At 37.2% G+C, this 16,727-nt stretch overlaps 1 protein-coding gene across 5 annotated transcripts in view; it reads left to right on the top strand.

Annotated features, from left to right (window-relative positions):
- SOX5 (SRY-box transcription factor 5) overlaps nt 1-16,727 on the top strand; it is a 1,095,444-nt gene that overhangs the window by 193,396 nt on the left and 885,321 nt on the right. For all 5 annotated transcript variants that reach the window (XM_066264766.1, XM_066264755.1, XM_066264754.1 and 2 more), the window contains exon 3: nt 5,316-5,392. The gene's annotated coding sequence lies outside the window, so the exon portion shown is untranslated. The remainder of the gene's footprint in view (nt 1-5,315; nt 5,393-16,727) is intronic.

The following is a 16,727-nucleotide window of genomic DNA, read 5'->3' as shown; positions in this document are numbered from 1 at the left end:
CTGGCCCCACCAGAGAACCCGAGTTTGAGGAGTTTGTGTATCATTGTAGCTGGTAGGAGAGTGTGGAGCACCACCTCTGTGTGTGGCCTTGGGGTGTGCTCTGTATCCATCCTGACCTCTGCCCTCTGATAATGTCTCTTGTCCTTGGGGCCTCTGTCCTTGCTGATGTAATTGGCCCCACCTGGATTTTGAGACAGAGCAGCTGCTGCTGACCTACCGTTGCCTTGAACTTCAGATCCTGCTTCCTTTTCCCTTCCCAGACTTTCCCAGTCTTCCTTCAAGCGCACTTGTGTGCGTGTGTGTGCATGTGTGTGTGTGTGTGTGTGTGTGTGTTGGGGATAGAGAGAATGGAACAGAGCACAGGCATTTTCAGATTTCTTGCACGTTTACACAACCTGTGAGGACTAACCAATTTTAAGTCAATCTATTTGGGCATCATTTTCCTCTGGTGTTTTTTTTTTTCATTTTTCTATTCCCCCCTTTGCCCCCCCTCTCACCAAGTTAGATGGATCAAGATTTACCACAGGGATTCCCTAAAGAGGTCTGACACCTCCCCATTCTCTTCCCACAACTAATATCCATGAAAGAGGACTCTCACTCAGCCTTTATGTTCCTTTTATCCAGCTGGTGTAATGCAGCCCCACCTCCTTAAAGGTTAAATACCAAGAGGAAGAAAGCCTAGTCATTCCTCTGAGCTCTGCCTCTCTCTTTGGCTAGATAGACCTCTCTCCCTTTCCTCCCTAGATACAGGAGAGTCTCCAGACTGGCTCTCTCTGTCTAGTATCCACATTTCACTTTTGCTTTTACATGGGGAGTGTTTTGGAAATCTTGAAACTGTTTTTCACTTTCCAAATCTATTATTCAAAGTTGTTATCTTACTATGTAAACTGACTAATGATCCTTTGTTCTAGATTGTAACTGACTCCTGGATTAGATAATGGATGGTCTACTCTGGACCAGACATCCAGATTCATAATTGAAGCAGATGGTGTGAAGGTAGAGAGGAAGTACCATACAACATACCTAAAACATGTGAGGTAGCACAGATATTTTGTGGGATCTCACTCCTTAACCCCTTACCTTAGCTTCTGCTCTTTCCTTACAATTCTCCCCCTTCATTAGGAAGATATCCTATATATCCCACGCTAGAGGGGGAATTAGATCCAGGTTCAGCTTCTCCCAAGAGGACCCATTCATTCATAATCGCTTAATGACCCTAGAAGTTTGGGCGTGCACAGACTTCCTGAATTTTCTCGCCATACATACTCTGTTAAAGGAGGATGCAGACATGCAATCCCATGCAATTTTAATACACTGTGATGCATTTTATTATATGGTTAAGTACAATATTTCATGTAAGCACAGAGAAAGTGTGTCTCATTTTGCTTGGGAAGAGGGTCACCCTAGTTAGGGATTAAAGATAATTAGAGTCTTCTAGTTGAACAAGATAGAAAGTATATTTTCAAAAAGAAAATTTCAGTGAGAAGAAGAACTTTGTCTATCATAATTACCATTGTATCCTTATCACCTAGTGCAGAGCTTAGCATATTGTGCACACTTAAATATTAATTGCATCAGTGAATGAAAGGTTTTATCTTGAAGATCATCAAAATTGGTCATTTTGAGCAGGAGCACAATATCATAGGATTTGTGTTTTATAAAAAACATAATATGGCATCATTGTAGGAGAAGAATAAAAAGGGAGTGAAACAGGGAGCAATGATGGTAGCATGCTCTATGAAGACACCTGGGAGAGATTTCTTAGTGACCTCCGATTTTACTCTAGACAATTAGAGATTCTCTGTACTCGGCATTGAATGTGTGGTAGTTTCCCTCATATGCCTCAAAAAGGCACACTCCCTGCCTACATCCACCCCTTCAAAAGGCCCATGAAAACTTAGAGGTAATGTACAGCATATTTAAGAATTACCTTCTCAATACCTTTCATATAGGAGATAGAGACTTAAGTTTTTTGAATGATTTATTGCATAGGCAATAAATACATGCTTGTCTTAGTACATATGAGCTACTATAACAAAATACCATAAACGGGATGGTTTGTAAAAAACAGAAGATACTTCTCACAGTTTTAGAGACTAGGAAGCCTACATTCAAGGCACCAGAATATTCAGGGACTGGTGAGAGCCTGCTTCAGAGATGCCTGTCTTTTTGCTGTAACCTCACATGGTGGAAGGAGCTAGGGAGTTCGGTGGGGTCTCTTACAAGAACACTAATCCCATGAATTCAGCACTTCTCACAGGCATCAGGTTTCACATTGGGCATCAGGTTTCAACATACAAATTTTGAGAGAACACAAATATTAAATATATTGTTTATAGCACATGGCATAGTACCTGTTTTTGTATTTTTCATTCATGGTGGGTCCCTGCATTTTCACTGCTGGCACTGGTACTCTGGAGTTGATTTGATTAATGGAACCTGGCACGTAAGTGATACTTGTTTTTAGAGTGAAAGACTGAAGAGAGGTCAGTAAAATACATGCAGAATCCTCGGGTCCTGTGTGCATGAGCTGTCTATTGGTCTGTATCAAATGATCAAAATCTCAGGGGCTTAAAACAATGCCCACTTAATTATTAGCTCAAAGTTCATGCATGACCAACATGGAGTGGCTGGGTTCTTTGCTCAGGGAATCAGAAGACTGAAATCAAGTTTGGCCAGACTGAGTTCTTTTCTAGGCTCTGGGGAAAAAATATCCACTTCCAAACGTATTCTCGTTGGTGGCATTCAGCTCTTTGCGGTTGTACAATTGAAGTCCCCTGTTTCCCTGCTGGTTGTCACCTAAGGGTTGCCTCTAGCTCCTTGAGGTTATGTGTATTCCTTCCCACGTGGCCCCTCTATCCTGCAGCCAGCAATGGTGTGCCAGTACTTCTAAGGTCTAAAATCTCCATGTTCCTCTGTTTTTGATTTCTAAACCAAGATTCAAGGGTGAACATGATTCAGTTAGGCTTACTCAGATAATCTCCCTGTTTAAAGTCAACTGTGTTATATGATATATTCTATTCACAGGCGTAAAATCCATCTCGTTCGCAGTTCTGGGGATTATATAGAACACGGTTTACTCAAAGGAGGCTTTGAAGGCCATCTCAAAATTCTACCTACCAAACTGTTACTTGTAAAAGCTTATCTATTTATTTTTTGAGTTTTAAGCAGCCCCTTGCATGCTGCAGTCTAAGCAGCTAGGAGAAGCCAAAGCAGCTTAGGTGCCCCTACTCCCCAAAAGTTCGGGTTATGGCGCTGGTTTCACAGAGGTACATGTTAGGACAGTAAGGCTTATAAAAGCAAAAGTCTTCTTTGGCTTTCTTTTAGTTAGCAAAATAGGTTCTTTACACCTTTCTACCTTACAAAAGTTTTCATAGGAACACTCTATTTTGTTTGAAATATTTTGTTTGAAAACCAGTGTATCTCTTAATGAAGTTAATTTTCGAATATCTAACTTTGACAAATATGCTATTACTTATCTTTAAAATTTTTACTTGTATGTGACTCTTTTACTTATAAATATAAATTGCCAAAACAAAACATTTCTATATATATTACGGAGAAGGGGCTTTCCTTGGTGCAAGGAGAGATAAAATGATGATGTACAATCTATACATAAACACCATCATTTCAAAGTGATTTGTAACATGAAAGCTTTGTTAAGTTCACTTGAATGGTAAAGCAAGGCGCCTCACAGCTTCTGAGCTTTCTAGATTTAAAGAAGAAAGGTGTGAGAGTTTCACCAATGGTACAGTTACTTAACAGCAAAGTTTGAGGGAGTCAGTCCTCAACACAAGACCACCCTCACTTCTAACACTAATGGCAAGTTTGAGGGATTTCCAAAACCACTCTCAGTCTTGACAATTTGCTTGAAGTACTCATGGAACTCAATGCAAGCTGTTATACTCATAGTTAAAGTTTATTACAGGGCAAGGATACAGATTAAAATCAGCCAGGGGATGAAGTATCTAAGGCTGCGTCTGAAGCGGAGGAATCCACAACAGAGCTTTCATTGTGCCCTGACTCTGAAGTCAAGACATGTTACTTTACCAGCATTGATGACAATATGTATGGAGCATTGCCAACCAGGGAAGTTCAAGCGAGGCTTTGGTATCCAGAATTTTTAATGGGACTTGATCATATATTGCCCATGTGGCTGACATTTAGTCTCCAGCCCCTGCTGGATGTCAGTGTGGGGTTGCTACCCTTAGTTTCCAGTTTCTTCTGGAAGCAGAATTGATGTGCGTAGTCCAAAACCCCAAGCCCCCATCATCAATCAATTTGTTAGACTACGCCCTGGCCAGAGCTTTTAGGCAAACAAAGACACTCCAATGGGAATGACATTTCAAGGGCCTAAAGATCACATCCCAGTAGCTGAAGGCAAAAGCAAGACCTCTCATTGGTTAAGGTTTACTCTTCACTACACAAACAAAAAAGAAGGGAGACACGAATAAAAAATGTAGTTATCATTTATTGAAGGTATACTGTGTGTCAGGCAATGTCCTAAGCCCTGTTTCCTATAACCCTGTTACTATAATTAGAAAGATACAATAATTACATTGCTCACAAAAATTAGGGGATCAGAAAACATGCAGATACTCCAGTACTTTCAGACTTTTGTATAGTGCATTTTCACCAATGAAATAAAAGTTGGTTTTGCATCTCATTTGCATAATCAAACAACTTTCTTTGACTCTTCGTTTGGTTTTTTGATGTTCTTGTTTAATAAAAAGACAAATCAAATGTTTCTTTTTTTATCGCTTCATATTCATTTTGAAATATCCCCTAATTTTTGTGAGCAATATATTTTAAAAGCAAGATGAAGTTTAGAGAGATTAAATGACCCTTTAATGATGGAAGATGTATTTAGACCTGTGTCAGACTAATTCCAAAGTTCATGATCTCAAACACCTCATTGTATTCCTTTCACCGAAACCAAGACAATAAAATATATAATGTAGAGACTTTGTGTGAGGTATCGGGGGCCACAATGTGGTGTGTAGAGGGTGGTATATTGAGTGGAACACTTGAAATCATACCAACACAATAAATTAAAAATTAAAATTATAAAAATAATATATAATATTATAAGCACTTAAAAGCAATTATTCTCGAGACTTGAGTATTCAGAATAATGTTGTCATTCATGTGTGTAACAATGTTCACTGCTATTTTAATAATATAGGTTATAGAGGAAGAGTGTTGCTATATAGAATGGTAATTTCATTGAATTCATAACTTCCAAATGGATTCCAGTCAGCACTTTATCGTTTAATTAATTCAAACACATTTATTGGGTGTGCATTCTCTCCCAGGTGCTGTGCTGCTCACTGGTGACCCAGAGAGGATGGTAAACATGCTCCCGCCCACGAGGAGCTAGCGATCTACTGGGGTATGTAAACTCTATGTTATTCTTAATGTTATATTTGTTTTAAGCAAAACAGAGAGAGCTCAATATGTAAGAAATATTATGGCTACAAAATTTGTAAGTTTTGGGACAATTTTTTTCTTTTGGACTTAGATGAGCTATTGCTAAAGAATTGATAATGTGGAGATGATTGTTCATATAACCAAATCAAATAATTAAACTCACTTTCAGTCATCTAGAGATCGTGTAATAAAGAATAGATTGAAAAAGTTCAAGACCATTCTAGGGAAAAATAGTACTGTGACTTGTGTGCATTTCCCATTCACAGTGCTAAGGTACCGCAAGTGAAGGAAGACTAGAAAGGCCAGAACACACCACACATTGCAACAATGTGCATTTCTTCTTCACACTTATACCAGGGGCTATTTTGATTTTTATTGGTTACTATTATGATAATTGTTATCTTTTGTCTTCTCCTACTTCATTGACTTACATCCAGTTGAGCAAAGTCTGTATCTCAATAAATAGGACTGCTTGTTTATTTTCATTGTTGGCAAATATGTATTTTACTTGAGTAATTTTATTGAAGTTATAATTTATAATAGTCTATGCTTACAATAAGCCATGCAGTATTTTGGGAGTAATCCTGAAAAATTAAATAAGAAACGCCATAAATGTAAGAAAAACTATATCCTAAAGATATATTATATATTTTATAGTTTAATGTAGAGAAATAAAATTAGAAAATAAAATAATGAATTTAAGTGAATTTGATGTCCAGTAGTTCATACAACCGTAAACAACAATATATTTGGACATATTTAATAAGCATGTTATTATTGCTATCTAGATTAACTATGATAACTGCTGAGAGTACAATTCAGATCATTTTAAAAATGTGAGCAAACCAGGAAGAAACATTTGCTTTTTCTTTGCAATATGATTTTAATTTTTAAAAGCATTTAATTTTATAAACCATATTCATCATCTTTGCATAGATAAATGTTATGGCAATTTTTGAATGAACCTCTTGGTTCCCTAAAGAATTTATGGATATACTATAAATTTACAAATGAAAGGCCATCCATCAGAGTTATAAATATAAGCAGTTCTTGTGCTGATGTTCATGTAAACTTAAAGTGGTTTAATATCTATTGGCTTTTATGCATAGTTCGTACGGGAAAAGAATATAGATATTGTCATACTTACATAATGCAATAATATTGGCAAAGTGGTGAGAACAACATGCAATATTTTTTTGAATAGCATGGCATTTCCTTGAATTACTGCTGGCAATAGAGCATAAATCAACTTTTATGTTGGGTATTCCAGAGGTGTTTATTAATCTATTTATTTAATCCAAACACCCACTCTTGTCATTTATAGAGCTAGTTCAAAGGAAGTGGCAAGTGCTTCTAAGCCCCAGCAGTTACTTTTAGGGGCTTTATAATTGTGTCAGCTAAGTATGGTTGGAATCAAGATCAAAATGCATAAAAATTCTTTCCTTCTAACCCATGGTAATGATATTTGCTTAACCCATAATATATTTTTGTAAAATCTCAATTTGTGCAACCATTGATGCATGGCTGCATGGATTTCTATCTGAATCTTTAGTGTTTAAAGTCTGTTCCCCTCCTTGCTTTTCGCTCACTCTCCTTCCCTCCCTTCATCTCTTTATCTCTGGAGAATCACCCTGCGTTGTGTAAAATTTGATGAAAAAGGACTGGGAAAGTGACCAAATTTCTCTGTACCAAATTAGGAAAGCATATGGTGCATGATTTTGACAATATGTGATGAAATTAAAGACAGGTAGGATGGACCAGGATAGATCTAAGAGTAAAAAGAGTAGAGCTTAGGTTGGAAAGGTCAGAGAAAGCCAGTAGCAGTTAAGCTTAATGAGTTAGCTATGCAAATGTTGTAGAGTAAGATGCTATGAATATGTGTGTGTTACTTGTCTATTAGAATATGGAAAGTCAAGGCAAAGAGCTAAATTGTGTTAAAAATAATATAATCAGTACTCAGTTTGTCTCTATCTCTCAGCTTCCACTAATATGGCTTTGGTCTCGGGCTTTGTTTGGGAGCAAGATGGTGGTAGTAGCATTGCTTCAACTGTAACATCTTCTCAAGCTTCATATCAAATAGGAAAAGGAGAGATTATCTTTTCCAGAAGCCCTACTAAAAGTCTCTTTCTACTAATTTGCTTTGATTAAATCGCAGACTAATCCAAACACACCTCTGTTTGAGCAAGGGATAGAGTCAGCTTGGTAATTATCCATGGACTAAGGATTGAATCCCAGGGGGCGGGGTCCTGGTCACTGAAAGAGTGTACCTGGATGCTAGGTAGCAACAAGAATGGTGTGCTGCCAGAAAAATCACAGTGGGTAGGTCCATAGGAAATTCCGCATGTAATTTCAGAAATTTATAGATTTCCTAGCAATCCATGGATTCTAGGGTAAGAAACTCTGAAAGAATTTCTTAAGAAATTCTTTATGGAACAAACCGAAAACAGCATTAATACTTATAGCCATCAAAGAAAATGAATTGTTATTGGGATTGTTTCTTGAATAAGAGTTAAAACAAGTATAATCTATAACCAGTTTTTAAATGATGGTATCAAAGTCAAACTGCAAAAGGTTTTCTTGTTATTTAAGTGGAAAAGCGTGGTTTAACCTGAAGGTATTTCTTTCCTGTTATTTTATAGGAGGAAATGAGGTAAAAATCTTTTATATGCGGTAAGAACTTTATATCAGCAACATTAGAAGACTTGCATTAGGAAAGAAAGAGAAACTTTTCAGTTGTGGGTCCACAACTTGCACTGCTGTGGGATCTGAGTTTCTGTGTGCCCTAGCCTTCACTTGGTCCCTTCAGTCCTGGTGAAAAGCAGTAGTCAGATCTATGAACTTGATTGGTAAATGAAGTCTTTTTGATAATTGGACTCAACTACCTATTGATCTGCTGACTTAAAAAAAATTCAGTCATATTTTATTTTGGATCGTGTTGGTGAAATTATTATTATTATTATTTTTAATTTTTCCATTGATTTGACATAGGGTGTGGGGAGAGAGAGAGAGAGAAAGAGAGGAAGGGAGGGAGGGAGAGAGAAGGATCAACTCATGCTCCACTTAGTTGTTCCATTTGGTTGTGCAGTCATTAATTACTTCTCCGACATGCCCTGATGAGGATCAAACCTGCAACCTCAATACACCAGGATGACGCTTTATCTACTGAGCAACCTGGCCAGGGCTCAAGTTGTTATTTTCTTAAAAAGTAATTTTACTTTAAAACTGTGGAAAGAATTAGTAGGAAGTATTGGTCAGTCATAGGAAAATGCAGATACTTTAAAAATGCCTACACAGTGATTGTTTAGTTTTCATTAATATTGGGGAAAAAGTAACCTTTTAACAAGAAGGTTGGCCCTGGCTGGATAGCTTGGTTCATTAGAGCACTGTGAAGCGCAGAGGTTGCCAGTTCGATCCCTGACCAGGGCACATACAAGAATAAATCAATGTTCCAGTCTCTCCCTCTCCCTCACTCTCGTTCTCTCTAAAGTCAATACATCTAAAACACATTTTAAAAATAAAACAATGTTGAGGTTAGCGTAGCAGCTGCAGAAATAGCAGCCATAATGATGCTTTAGTTTTACATAGATTTCTCAGTTATTGACAAATAGAAGGAGTTACCCTAGGATTTTAAGTCGCCTCACTGAGCACAAGAGTTTTTCTTCTTAAGTGAATCAAAATGCCACTCAAAAACAGGAAAGAATTCTGTAATTCCCAGTTAAATTTAAAGAATGAAGTGTTAAATGAAGAAAGGTTCACTGTGTCCTCTTGTTTCTCGTCACACAAATAAAAACCTTCTGAAGTTCACGCTGTTCCTTCCTCTTGAATGGATAAGCTTTGTAACCAAAATCTTCTTTTAATGACTAGAGTGAGGTGTCACTGCTTCTTCAGTTTACATCCTATTTTTTCTACCAATTAATGCGACTGAAATTCAGCTAATATGGGTAATGCCGTTTTCAAAACATATTTACAAACTCACTTGTGTATCTGACTTTCCAGATTAACATGTTATTTTAAAATATCTTCTCCTGAAAACTTGTGTTTAGCACCAGTTCTCACTTCAATTGAGAAGTCTGTGGCTCTGTTGTTTCTCTGTGTGGTTGTTTAGTTTTCTTTTCTAGATTACAAGGTATCTTTAGGCAGTGTCAGTTACCTTTGCCTGAGAAAAAGCAGGTCTTGTGTTCACTGAAAACTAGTTTACAGATTTTCCTGCTGAATATTATTCTGTTTTTCAGAATCAATTTTAATTTTTACCCAGATAGAGAGTTGCTTTTCTCCACAGTAACTCTAGTTATTAATAGAGTTTGGAGAAGTTTTTTAAAGGAAATTATTTTATATGTAAGAAAATTGTTATTCATCCATTTGGCTAAAAGAAATCAATGGGCATTTTGAAGACTGTGAGTTAAGGTAGAAGAATATTTTACTCTAGTAATGCTTTCTAAAGATAGAAGATAGAGGGCTAAATACTGTAAGAGAAATAAGGTAGGAGTAATTCAAAATATATTTTTATTTTATGATGTGCAATTCAGCTATGTAGGTGTGAGTTTCAGATAAAATCAAATGTTTTTACAGATGTGAACTGTCAAAACACTTTCTATTGTTAATTTTAATGGCTTTTTAGGGAGAAGGAATAGGTTTAATTCAAGACCCCAAAGCATTGATTTCTAAAGACAGCTGCCTTCTGGCCAAGGGTTGAGCTAGACAGTGAACAGAGGGAGACAATTCACACACATATTTGCATTTCACTTTTGGGTTCTTGATGGCTTTGCTCACTGATGGGGATTTTTCTCCCACAAGGAGTAAAAGACTTAAGTACAAAATCTAAATAATCTTTCCCAGGTTCTCTAGACATGCCTATATATGAAAACATATCAGACAGCTGGTCAAATAGGGCCTTAAGGTGGTCTCTGTTTGTTTGTTTGTGTTAAATCCATTCTTTACTGAGAAGAAATGAAAGAAAGACTGAGGTTGGTGACAGACTTGGGTTTTTGCCACATTCCCAGATTGCTTTGTTGATGGCTCTCCACTTCAGAGAAGGTTAATATTTTCCAGAGATGCTCCATAGGTATTCTAAATCATGCTACAGACACCTGCTCCTTTATAAGGATATGTTATCCACCTAGGATGAATCAGAGTTGATTTCTTTTTTAGTGTGCTTTTTTTCCCCAAAAATCTCATTAATCTCAGTGTGCAGAATTTAGCAGGAAAGTTGTGTTTTGCCGGTTGACACTGTTTAATGTAAATGATTTATGATTATTTCTTATGTATACACAATAGGCACTTTATAAATTGGATTGTTCTAGGAGTAACACGATACATAAATGTTATTGCTATAAATTCTGAAGTTGGTGATATATTTTTGTATCACATAACCAGTTGACTTATGAATGCTGACTATTCCAACCCACACTTTCCACTCCACATTGTAAATGGTGACTGAGGTCAGCCGCGCAGAGATATACACAGAAGCACTCTGACTGCTCAGGAACAGGGCCCCCTGGCCCCTCTCCAGTGTGGCTTCTGGCTGCCTTCCAGGGGTGACGGCAGAAATAAGAAAGAATGAGAGGGGAAAGTGAAACTGTATGTAGCAAAAGAAAAAATGAACCTAAATTATTATTATTGTTATGCTATTTTGCCCAATAAAGTCAGGAGCCAAGAGAGTGAGAGAAGGGGAGGAAAGCAGAGCACACAGGAGAAAAAATGAGTAAAACCAATTCAGCAAAATGCAGTTAGGTACCATTTCACATGTAAAGTTTTATTATTTAAAATCATTTGAAATAAAGATAAAAATAAATAATGTAAAAACAGCTCTGCAATTACATATTTTGGATCAATAAGTCCATGATCTATTATTTCCATGTGTAATAGAAATAATATTTAATTACCCTTTGCACATTTGTGAATGAATTGTTTAAGGATGGGAGTTTTTTCAATCACTTGATTCCACTGGTGCATCAGGACATTTTATGTGTATAATGCTGTTATGCTATTAGACCTCATTTTTTAACATAATACTTTAGCTTGCTGTGATTTTCTTTCTGCAATCCTAAAGAATTTGAAAAAAAAACAACACCCTGAATAATTGGTTGTTTTAGATCCAAGTAATTGTTAAATAGAAAACTCATCTGATCTGAAATGTTGAGTTAGAGCAGAAGGAATAACACCCATATATATATAATTGACCAGCCAGATTAATAGCAAGATTTTTACTGCTCCTGGTGTTGCCTCCTTACCTGACCACATAGTCCTGGCTTCGGGGTTAATTTGAAGGGTTCACTGCCCTAATTTGTATAAAGAAGAACCAGGCTGTGAAGAAATTCTATTGTGTTTTTAATGCCTATTCTGATAGTGATTTTATAGTCCACTTCATAGGCTATTTCAGTTGATTCCCTTCCCCCATGTCCTCTTAAGTATGAATGTCTTCACAATTGATCTGGTTACCCATGAAATCAGTCCAGATCAGCTGTTCCAGAGGCTGAGAATACAAGATCAGTCGTTTTAAAACCTAGAGGTTCCTGCTCTGCCCAAAAGGACTAAATCTCACCAGACGATCCCCAAATGAAAAGATTACAAGGCTGAAACCACTGCACGTGTGTACGTGCATGCTTGTGTGTGTGTACCTTGTATAACAAACACTATTGATTTGGCTTTTACACTGAAGGAAACATCCTGATGTGCTCTTTTATAACATCTGTGATATACTTTTAATTCTCATGCTTTCGCAACTCTCCTGGTGCATGCATGGGAAAGAATATACATATGCATATACCTCTATATTTGTAGGCACTATAGTCAAAACAACTTATTTGCCTAGCTGGCTTAGCTGCAAAGCTGACTTACCCACCCACTACTAAAAACTCCTGAGAGGAAGCACGGCAAAGGGGTCAAATAGGAACAATAAAACCAATGATCTTTTACCGAAAAGTTACTTAAGAAGTTCTCAGTGGCAGTGTTCCTCTGCTGGAAGGGAGCTCACCCCATTTCCTGCCCGTGCCCGTGTCACCAGCAGTCGTTCTGGACTCACTCTAGAAGGAGAAAGCCCTTTTCCACATTGCTGCTCAGGTAAGCCTGTTCTGAAATTCTGGAAAGGTCGCTGTAGCAGACTAGATTATGGGGAAGTTCTGGTGCTGATAGAGGGTTTGACAATCCTCAGTTCACTTAACCACCCTTTCCAATCCTGCTTTCTCTTACAAGAAGTTAAATTTAAATGCAAGACCTCCAGATTTAAATACAAATATGTACACGCACTTACACATACACACACATAAATGTAAAATAAGAAAAACTCTTTCTTACTTTTTATTCACTACAAAGTACTTCTATCATTTACTGAGGACATTTTGTTTTCCAGGTATTGTTCTTGGCCTTTTTCTGTTGTATCTAACTTAAGCTTCCCAAGTACCTCATAAAGCAGGTACTATTGTTATACCCATTTCTCAGCTGAGGGAATTGAGAGAGACATTGAGTAACTTGCAATGACTCAATAGCTAGTAAGAGATGGGGCCAGGATTTAAACTCAAGAAGAGTGAGTCCAGGGCCGAAACACACACTCTCCCACGTTGATTTGTTAGCAGTATGTTGTACTCCGTGCATGAAAGATGGCAGTGGGCCACCATTTACTATAAAATGGAATTTGAGTTCTTTTCTTTGTACAAATGGTCGCTGTGTGTCTCCCTCACCCTTTTGTGACCGCTGGCAAACCTTATTTGAGACAGCCAGAAAAACTGAATGAAACAGTGATGGCTACACGAGGGAGAGAACGTGCTGGTTAATGTGAGAATCTGCCCTAAGACCTTGCTTTCTCTGTCATCACAGTAAACAAGGGAGCTAATGAACCATAGATGTTAGTGTGTCATCCATGTCTTGCAGCTTTGTCACTGGGGTAGCCACCATCAAGAACGACAGAGTGCCCTCTATGAATATGTATTTACTAAGAGATACAGTAATTTATCCTTTTGAAGAGCACTTTATTATTTTGGTTTTGATAAGTATACAAGCAGTAATCAGCAGTTAGGAGTTTCAGACTAAAACGGATGCCATTATTAGTGATTTAACAGTTTGGCATGTGAATTCCGTGTGTGTCACCAAGACAGCATCTCAGACTATGACTCGTTTAGGTCTCAGAACTATTGTAGGCACTAATTTCTAAAGTCTGATTATGTAAAATAAAGGACTCACAGAAAAATCCTCAGAGACTGCAGGGGTCAGAACATTTGTTTAAACTAATATATAGAGTTAGTTTTTTCAGCTCCAGAGATATTTGCCTTGCGAAAAAGACCTTGCTTATTCCTGCTTGGTTAGCCAGTACCACGCTCCCTAGTCTTTTTTGGATTTTTTATTCTGATTTGAGCAGAACTTCGAGTTCACATACAAAACTTTCATAACAATAACGAAAACAGAAAGACTGTTTCATCAATGAGAATAGTGGTAATTGTTAAACTTCACCTGACTGGACAAAATAGCATCTCACAACACAAAGTTCTAATCCATTTTGAAATTTGGTCTATTACTGATATTCTTCTCTGCCTGAAACATGTGTGATAGTTCTATTTATATAAGGGAATAGTGACATCCTGTGTGTAGCGAGACTAATTGCCTCTGTGACTAACCTATTTAGAAGGAAGTTACATAGAAAGAAAATATCACTGGGTACAGAAAGAGGCAATTTTATCTTAAAGCAAACCTCTAACTCTCCCAGAGGGTGTGGGCAAAATAAAAAGATTCACCTCCTTCCCTTCTAGTTGTTCAGCCTCTCGCTTCCCCTCTCTTTCTCTTTCATCTTTTTTTCCCTTCTTCCTTTCTTGTCTTTATGATTCTACTAGTCCTCTCTATCCATTTTTTTATCTCTACTACTTTCATTTTCTATATTATAAGGTAAAGACCTAGTGTTATATATGTGGATATTCTGTTTTTCAAATAGATTTAGGAGAAAATGTAAGTTTGGTAAAAGGGCATAGTTTCAGCCTGGTTGAAAGTATTTTTTTTGGTCAAGGATAGGATATACATAGAATCATTGGGTATCTTACAAGCTGAGAGAAAAAAATTTACCTTAATATAGTCAACGTAGCTTTACAAATTAGCATATATATATGTTAATTAAGTTAGAGAAAGTTCTGGGAGCATGGCAAAAGCAGGGCTTCTCTGGACCTCTTAAATCCAGCAGATGCTATTGAAAAGCAGTCGATCTATTGTCGTAGAAAAAGTGCAGTTTTGGGGGTTAGAATTATTCTTATCTCACCCCAAATATATAACTAAGAGGGAACATTTTAAAAGGTAATATGTTGTCAAACATGTGAGAAAACGGTGGGAGAAAGCAAGAGCAAGAGGTATACAGGGAAATGAGTCACAAGTGCCCTGCTGTTTATGTCCTAAATTCCCCACCAATCCCAGCAAGAGCAGTTTACCAGAGTCCCTCGCCCAGCCCTAGTCTCCTGCATAATCCTGCACTGCATCAGCAACATGGTATTTCCAACCACAACACTTGTTTAAGACTCTTTTTCTTGAGATAACAAATGTCATGTTATAATTACTGTATCATTCAAGTAGGGTAACTAAGTTTGTATTTTGCATGTTGTACTGATTTGAAAGGATTTAGTTTAAAAGTTAAGACAGCTAATAAGGAGAGTTTGCTTGTGAAATATTTGAGAATCATAAACCAAAGTAAATGTAATCACTGGCTTAGACAATGACTGCTGAATGCAGAATCATTGGAAAGGAAACGGTGTGGGGCTGTGGAACGCAGTGAACTTGGATTTTCAGCTCCTAGGACAATCTTTCCCTGCCTCGCTTTCTTTATATCTGTGTGTGGGGTTAAACATTCCTTTTTTATAGGGTAATCGTGAGTCTTTAGTGAAGAAGCATTTCTGTAACATCATGTTTAGTGCCTGTAAGTAAATGCTTAATAGATAGTAGCTTTGTTAGTTGAGATAATACTTGATAAAGCCAAATGATTTGAATACTAAACAGTTTATTTGTAAAAGAATTTAATCTTATCTGGTTGAGCTGTTCTTCAAATGGATTTAATTAATGATCTATCTTTGCATTTATCATTTTATAATCTTTACTTGCATGTCTATTGATAGTTTATATTAGCGATAACTGGATTATCATTCTTGGAAGATAGTGCAAGGACATTTTAGAAAGTATTATTCTTTGGGGAAAATATGAAACAAAAGAGGAGTAAGAAACAGGGCAAAGAGTTTTCCTGTGCACCGTCTCTTGAGATTAATCCTGTAATCGCTAATGCCTATCAGATTACAGGAAACCCACAGCTCTACAGAACGTTGGTCATGGCTTTGTTTTGGCATTTGTGCAAATTAAATATAGTATCTACGATCACAGGGGTGTCCTGCAGTTTTACAGAAGTCTCCCATCTGACTTATTGGTGGTGGTCTTCAATAAGATACGGGGTGGCATGAATAAGAAACTCAGAAAACTGACTTCAGGAGATTTGGATTCAGTCACTACTTATGATCACAAGATAATTCACTCATCCATTCAATGAATATTTACCAGGTGCACTTAACGCGCCACCTGTGCCAAGTCTTGAAAAATATAGTCATGAACCAAGTAGACAAAGCATGGGGCCACACAGACTCTATTTGACCTGGCAGACAAGGTACCTAGCGTAAAACAAGTAATTCCACTTAAATGTGTAAGTCATATCATAGGGGAAAGTTTTTGATCTTTCAGCCAAACTGAGATATGAATTCCCAGTTGTAGGAGGGGGTAGGAGTAATCCTTACTCCTTTGAATTTCCATACCGTTTTATCTGTCTCTTCATTTGGAAATACATTCCTCCTTGTGTTCTAGTTCCTTGTGATTGTGGCATCGCATCGAGGAGCCAGGCAGGTTACACGTGGGAGTCTCCTTAGCATCTTTCAGAGAACATTCCCATGTGCCTTACAGATAGTAAATGCTAAATAAATGCTGCTGAGGGAATGAAGCAAAGAAAATGGAGGTTTACTTCCATTGTCTTTTGTTTCAAATTCTTAAATATTTCATTTTGGATTTTTTTCTTCTTCAAGTTAATAGTGATCAGAGGGAAGTAAATAACCTACTGAGAACTGAGACGCATTAGCCCTCCCTCTCACCTACTGTTCTCTCAAAACTTAATCCATAGAAATTTCCTCTGGAATAAGTTAATTATTATTTGTAAGAATTTCAAAATTTTTTGTGCAGAAGTTTTACCACAGAAAAATAATGCTGGAAGAAACAGCTATTGTTTGTGGTCTGACACATTTTTTGGATGTCATGATCAACTTTTTTTTTTTTTTCTGTCTGTCTTTGGACCTATCAAG

This window comes from Saccopteryx bilineata, chromosome 1 (assembly GCF_036850765.1).
Source record: "Saccopteryx bilineata isolate mSacBil1 chromosome 1, mSacBil1_pri_phased_curated, whole genome shotgun sequence".
In the NCBI taxonomy this organism is placed as follows: Eukaryota; Metazoa; Chordata; class Mammalia; order Chiroptera; family Emballonuridae; genus Saccopteryx; species Saccopteryx bilineata.
This window is presented reverse-complemented; position numbering and strand designations above follow the sequence as displayed.